The sequence below is a fragment of the Protopterus annectens genome, chromosome 2.part1 (assembly GCF_019279795.1).
Source record: "Protopterus annectens isolate FY-2018-M chromosome 2.part1, PAN1.0, whole genome shotgun sequence".
In the NCBI taxonomy this organism is placed as follows: Eukaryota; Metazoa; Chordata; order Ceratodontiformes; family Protopteridae; genus Protopterus; species Protopterus annectens.
Window position 1 is genome coordinate 1,220,180,382 of NC_056729.1, and position 8,103 is coordinate 1,220,188,484.

The window sequence follows — 8,103 nt, forward strand, 5'->3', positions numbered from 1 at the left end:
ATAGCTTACTGGTCTAAAAGTATTAAATACATTAATAATAAAGCTATTTATTATCATTATTACTTTACAGTGTCCATTTTCCACAATGCCACTGTGTTAGGAACACTTGCATGGTTACTTTTTGCACAGTTTGAAAATTCTTGTACCCTGTACTGCTAGCGGACTGATAGTCTCTGGATTTCACTAGGATTCTACAGTGTCCATATTTCACCATGCACTATTGTGTGAATGACACCTGCGTGATATTTTTGTGTAGTTTGAAAGGTCTTGCATCTTGCATCTCTGAGATGGGTGCCCTTTGGTCTTCATTCCACAACAAAAGCATCAAGTGGACTTTCTGCACACATAGTGGGAGCAGAGATATAACCTGCCCAATATGGCTTTTTCCATCCATTAGTCTGGTTGAGGATCTCTAGACTTCCATCTAAGTCAGGATGAAGTGCATTTGTCTTTTCCTTTACACTTTTTTTATGTACTATTTTTGCCACCTCCACACGTGTCTTCACATTTTGAATTAGTTGTTAAGTCCACTATTGTCCCTTTTCTGAGCTAGTGTCTAATTAGGCCAGAAGCTCTGATATCCTGGGATGGCTCTTTTTTCCCATTTGGCTTCTTGCACTAGCCATGAAGTCAAGGGAACTGCCCTGTAGTTTGGGATGTCTAACCTAATCTTGGACTTTCATTTTACATATAATTTTATTTCTTGGACCTCATATTGTTTTCTTTAAGATAATTCCTTACAAGGTTTTTAACTGTGAATATAGCCATATTGCTTGTGTTCAAGTGCAGTGTGCATATGTACATAGATCGTCTTCCACAGCTTAAGACTGGTGACCCATTTCTTTCATCTCCCACCACAATTCCTCAGCCATCTTCCATGGTCCTACATTTACACTTAATTAGCCCTACTCCCAAACTCTTACATTCTCCAGTTTACTACAAATAGCACAATATTTTGAACTCACCAGCGGTATTATCTGATCGAAAACACAACTATACCTGTTAGCTGAATAATTGACCAGATCAGTTTTGTAACTCTAACAACATCCTCACTAATAAAGTCAAGACATTATCTCATTCTTTGCTATCTATAATCATGTAGTGCATGGAGAGCAGTGGTTATGCTCTGAAATTCTGAAAAAGATAAATCAGTTAACCATTAAAGTGGAGCAAGACCCTGACCTTAACAACTGTTAAGCACTCCCTATTTAAGTTGCAAAGGTCTAGTCTAACACTAGACAGTCAAATCTGCCAGTACTGACCAGCAAGTTACAGCAGCAGTGTTGCTGTATGAAGGGATAATATATCTCATCCTCTTGAAAACTTAGAAAGTAGCTAGAATAACAGGATGAGTATACCGGACTTCCTTTCTTATGTGAGCTCTTATCCTGGGTTTTTATTGCTGACATGTAGTCCACCTCATTACTGTTTTGTACTTTTGCACAAGTTTGTTTTGGTAGTTTGGCTCTTAGCGGAAGGAGTTTTTACATTTTTGCTGTACCCCACCACAACTACTTGGGCTTTCTGTTGTGTTCAAGTGGTTTTTGAACTACAGTTTTTTTATTTTAATATCCTTAACATACACAGTAGTCATTGATAATGCTTCCCCACCTCACATTTAAAATCCCCCTTACTGCATACTACACAAAATTGCTTTACAATATAGCATGCAAATTGGAGCATGATTTTTTTTATGCAGATATTAATATGAAAAAAAAATTTCCATACAATTACCCTTTCAGTCCCTTCAGTGTCCTTATAAACAGTAATGGCATAAAGTGGGGCATATGCTTTACAGTTGACCAACAAGTTTAACATAGTCAGCAAAAGTCCAGTTGTTTTCAGGCACTTCTTGCAAAGCCACTCTTCAAATGTCTATTCCAATATCTAATGAAATTAATGTTTTATAGACTTCAATTTATTTACTAATTTCATAACTATAGATCAGAGTCTAATATACCTTTAAAAAGCATTCCAGTCAGTGGGCACATGCATATAAGTACTGAGCATGTGCAAGCAAGAGTGCCATTTTGAGTGAGCAGCCAGAGTGAGAGCATATATGTATGTCAGTTAGATAGTATGATTTCTTTCACTACAAATATAAAATAAAGCACTCAGAGCACTCAAAACAACTGTCTTATTAAACAAAATGTCCAAAACTGTGACATACTGATAAAAATATTCAAAATAATTATGAAAATGTTTGAAGCAATATCCAAATTGCATAAAATGTACAAAAAAGGGAACATGACCATATGTTTTTGCTATGCACTACTTTTTTGCATTAATTAAAGCTATTTGAAATATCTGAAGTGTGCAAATTATTTGCAAGTGTGTGCAGTTACTTCAAAGATTATTTCACACAATACAGTTATTTCAAAGAATATTTCGCAGAGTACAGTCTATCAAAGAGTTTATGGTGCATTTGAATATTATTACAAGTACCTGGTGTATGGGAATGTTTGTACATAACTACAAGGGGTGAGAGTGCATTGTGTTTTACTATAATCTGTGGGCATGGTAGAAGGTTTTCGCAGACCTGCACCACTTGTGTTTGATAACAATATTGCAGAAAATTGGAGTGTGTTTGAGCAGGAATATAATATTTTCATACAGGCTGCTTTTTCTGACAAAGACTGATGTACAAAAGCATTTATTCTGCTTAATTTAGCTGGTTCAGCAGCCACTGAAAGAGAGCATTCATTTGTGTATGCACCTGATGTGTTTACAGGGGAGGGGAAGACCGCCATATTGTGGTACTGGCTAAAACACGGGAAGACACTGAGTACTTAAAACGTAAATTTAGAGAAATGTGTAACCCCCAAACAAATATTACAATGGAAAGGCACTTATTTTACACAAGGCATCAAAAGCCTGGTGAAACTTTTGTAGTATGTATAACTGATTTGAGAAAAAAGGCTAAAATGTGCAGATTAGGTGATTTGAGAGATGAGTTGATAAAAGACAGGCTTGTGTGTGGTATCAATAATGACAGTGAGAAAGAGTTTGCATCGAGACAGTGATTTGACATTAAATACGGCCATTGAAATTTGTCAGATATACCAGTTTACAGAAAGGCACACGAGTATGCTTACAAATGAGAAAGCAAGCATTCCAGTACCTTCCACAGCTCATGTAGATAGTATGCAGGACAAGGTTAAGAGATACAGGCCTAAAAGCAGGGCCACTTCAGTAAAACCCAGAGCTACTTCAGTAAGGCCTAAGGTGCACACAGCAAAGCACATGGGTGACTCAGCAAAACCCATAGCAAACCTCACAGTCAACTGTAGTAATTGTGGTGATAATCATGAACCCAAATGAGAAAAATGCTTAGCTTTTGGACAGCAGTGTCATTCTTGCAATAAGTGATATCATTTCAAAAGCTTTTGTAAATCAAATAAAGCACATTCTTTTATTAAAAGGGGGCATTCCAAGAGGCAAGTTGATCAACTGGAAAGCTGTAACCCCACTTTTTATGTTGCTGGTGTGTTTGTGCTTGGCGAAACAATCAATGCAATAGATTTGTGGCCAAGGAATGAAATCTTTTGTACTGTTTGGATTAATGGGAGTCCCGTAGAGCTCAAAGCAGATATAGCTCAAAGTGCAATGTTATATCAGCAGTAACATTTGCTAGAGTAAAAGCTACAGAACAACTTGATTTGACAAAGTGTGTGAAGCTTGTTGCTTATGATGGTGAAGTGATTCAAGCCGAAGGCTCAGTAGTGCTTTCATGTTACTCTGCTGGGAACAGCTATGACTTCAGTTTTATGTAGTAAAGAGACATGTGCAGTCATTATTAGGCCCCACAGACAGTTTGAAAATGGGATTGCTTTAATTTAATAAAGAAATCCACCATGTAAGCTTCCATGACAACAACTCAAATTTCACCCAAACTATTTTTTCTGAGTATGCTGATATTTTTGCAGACAGACTAGGCAAACTATCTGTTGTTTACTCTATGAAGTTAGACCTAGAAGTTAGCCCAGTTATCAGACCAGCACAGAAAGTTCCAGTAGCTATGCAGAGCAGAGTCAAAGCTGAGCTAGACAAAACCAGAAAGGCTCATCCAGACTCTGCTACACTTTGCTGTGAAGGAAAGGTTAGTTTGCTGTTATTTTTTGTATTTCTGTATTGCCTTTCTATATTTTGAATACTGTAGTTTGTTTTCTTTACCTTGTGTTTTGCTTGCATTCTGTTTTAACAGCATATTAAAACTTCAAAAGAGACCACAGCTCTCTCTGTTCTGAGTCAGGCAGAATTTTTCTCTCCCTCCCACCCATTTAAGTTGTCTTGTTAAATACCACTGTCTTTCTAGTTGCCCGCCTCTTATGTTAATCTGACCATATATCTCATTTCTCTCTACTTTCACTGGCTTATGTGAGTAATCACAAAACCATCACTTTTGAAATCCCACCCTTCAATTATTTAAATTTATTGGCCATCCTACAGTATTTCATAGTACCAAAATACAAAAGTATCCACCCCTTTCAGTCCATCTTGCTGTTTTAAAAATAGTAACTCTCCACTAAACCTTAACTTTTTAAACAGGTAAAACTCAAGTTACCTACTTTCATATCTAACTTCACTAGTGCACACTGCAGAGTGCATTCTTTTCAATCTTACCTTTAAGCATCCCTGTTACTAGCACTTTCTCTAATACCTAAAAGATCATCTCTACTTGACTCTAGAACATTTTTACACAGACATCGTAATAATCCATGATTGGCCATGCATTAAACAAATTACTGGGCTTCCAACAGTACTGAAGTTGTGAGTGTAACCGGGTATACATCGCATACATCACTGCAATGTGCTAAAATAAAAAAAATAAAAAAATAAACCAGCACAGTGGCATCTAGTGGCCTAATGGGTAAGGTGTTTGCCTTACAAACACAAGTTACAGGGTTTGAGTCTCACAAGGGATAATTGGCTAGGCTTAAAATGACTTGCAAGGGCAGTTAGCCTAGTACTAAAATTAATTAATTAATTAATTATGACACACAAGTCTTGGTTTGGTCATATATGCACTTACTATGAAACCTCTTTGCCTTTCAGTTTGCACCTGAGACCCACCCCAATATAATGGCCATTAGGTCTCTCAAAGCAGAGCTTCTCTCCACTTATGTTGTACCAGAGCTATAGAAGTGGAGTTTGGCACCAACATAACCCTACTGCCTATAACTGATCACAGTCATTGCTTAATGGCAGCTTGCAAACCATACCGTTTTTTTTCTAAAAGTAGCAACAAATTATTACATAGCAACCTAACAACTCATTGCCACCTTTAAAACAAAAGAGCATGTTGGCAGTTTACAAGCTGTCACAACCTGTACATCATCCCACAAGTTGGCGTCCATTGCCAGCTGCACCTCTACCATTCCCATGAGTCTGTGCTGTACTAATAAGCACAAAAAATGGGTGAAACATGTCTGCAGCATGAAGGGTATAGCTTACTGGTCTAAAAGTATTAATACATTAATAATAAAGCTATTTATTATCATTATTACTTTACAGTGTCCATTTTCCACAATGCCACTGTGTTAGGAACACTTGCATGGTTACTTTTTGCACAGTTTGAAAATTCTTGTACCCTGTACTGCTAGCGGACTGATAGTCTCTGGATTTCACTAGGATTCTACAGTGTCCATATTTCACCATGCACTATTGTGTGAAGGACACCTGCGTGATATTTTTGTGTAGTTTGAAAGGTCTTGCATCTTGCATCTCTGAGATGGGTGCCCTTTGGTCTTCATTCCACAACAAAAGCATCAAGTGGACTTTCTGCACACATAGTGGGAGCAGAGATATAATCTGCCCAATATGGCTTTTTCCATCCATTAGTCTGGTTGAGGATCTCTAGACTTCCATCTAAGTCAGGATGAAGTGCATTTGTCTTTTCCTTTACACTTTTTTATGTACTATTTTTGCCACCTCCACACGTGTCTTCACATTTTGAATTAGTTGTTAAGTCCACTATTGTCCCTTTTCTGAGCTAGTGTCTAATTAGGCCAGAAGGTCTGATATCCTGGGATGGCTCTTTTTTCCCATTTGGCTTCTTGCACTAGCCATGAAGTCAAGGGAACTGCCCTGTAGTTGGGGATGTCTAACCTAATCTTGGACTTTCATTTTACATATAATTTTATTTCTTGGACCTCATATTGTTTTGTTTAAGATAATTCCTTACAAGGTTTTTAACTGTGAATATAGCCATATTGCTTGTGTTCAAGTGCAGTGTGCATATGTACATAGATCGTCTTCCACAGCTTAAGACTGGTGACCCATTTCTTTCATCTCCCACCACAATTCCTCAGCCATCTTCCATGGTCCTACATTTACACTTAATTAGCCCTACTCCCAAACTCTTACATTCTCCAGTTTACTACAAATAGCACAATATTTTGAACTCACCAGCGGTATTATCTGATCGAAAACACAACTATACCTGTTAGCTGAATAATTGACCAGATCAGTTTTGTAACTCTAACAACATCCTCACTAATAAAGTCAAGACATTATCTCATTCTTTGCTATCTATAATCATGTAGTGCATGGAGAGCAGTGGTTATGCTCTGAAATTCTGAAAAAGATAAATCAGTTAACCATTAAAGTGGAGCAAGACCCTGACCTTAACAACTGTTAAGCACTCCATATTTAAGTTGCAAAGGTCTAGTCTAACACTAGACAGTCAAATCTGCCAGTACTGACCAGCAAGTTACAGCAGCAGTGTTGCTGTATGAAGGGATAATATATCTCATCCTCTTGAAAACTTAGAAAGTAGCTAGAATAACAGGATGAGTATACCGGACTTCCTTTCTTATGTGAGCTCTTATCCTGGGTTTTTATTGTTGACATGTAGTCCACCTCATTACTGTTTTGTACTTTTGCACAAGTTTGTTTTGGTAGTTTGGCTCTTAGCGGAAGGAATTTTTACATTTTTGCTGTACCCCACCACAACTACTTGGGCTTTCTGTTGTGTTCAAGTGGTTTTTGAACTACAGTTTTTTATTTTAATATCCTTGACATACACAGTAGTCATTGATAATGCTTCCCCACCTCACATTTAAAATCCTCCTTACTGCATACTACACAAAATTGCTTTACAATATAGCATGCAAATTGGAGCATGATTTTTTTATGCAGATATTAATATGAAAAAAAAATTTCCATACAATTACCCTTTCAGTCCCTTCAGTGTCCTTATAAACAGTAATGGCATAAAGTGGGACATATGCTTTACAGTTGACCAACAAGTTTAACATAGTCAGCAAAAGTCCAGTTGTTTTCAGGCACTTCTTGCAAAGCCACTCTTCAAATGTCTATTCCAATATCTAATGAAATTAATGTTTTATAGACTTCAATTTATTTACTAATTTCATAACTATAGATCAGAGTCTAATATACCTTTAAAAAGCATTCCAGTCAGTGGGCACATGCATATAAGTACTGAGCATGTGCAAGCAAGAGTGCCATTTTGAGTGAGCAGCCAGAGTGAGAGCATGTATGTATGTCAGATAGTATGATTTCTTTCACTACAAATATAAAATAAAGCACTCAGAGCACTCAAAACAACTGTCTTATTAAACAAAATGTCCAAAACTGTGACATACTGATAAAAATATTCAAAATAATTATGAAAATGTTTGAAGCAATATCCAAATTGCATAAAATGTACAAAAAAGGGAAAATGACCATATGTTTTTGCTATGCACTACTTTTTTGCATTAATTAAAGCTATTTGAAATATCTGAAGTGTGCAAATTATTTGCAAGTGTGTGCAGTTACTTCAAAGAATATTTCACACAATACAGTTATTTCAAAGAATATTTCGCAGAGTACAGTCTATCAAAGAGTTTATGGTGCATTTGAATATTATTACAAGTACCTGGTGTATGGGAATGTTTGTACATAAGTACAAGGGGTGAGAGTGCATTGTGTTTTACTATAATCTGTGGGCATGGTTTTCGCAGACCTGAACCACTTGTGTTTGATAACAATATTGCAGAAAATTGGAGTGTGTTTGAGCAGGAATATAATATTTTCATACAGGCTGCTTTTTCTGACAAAGACTCATGTACAAATGCATTTATTCTGCTTAATTTAGCT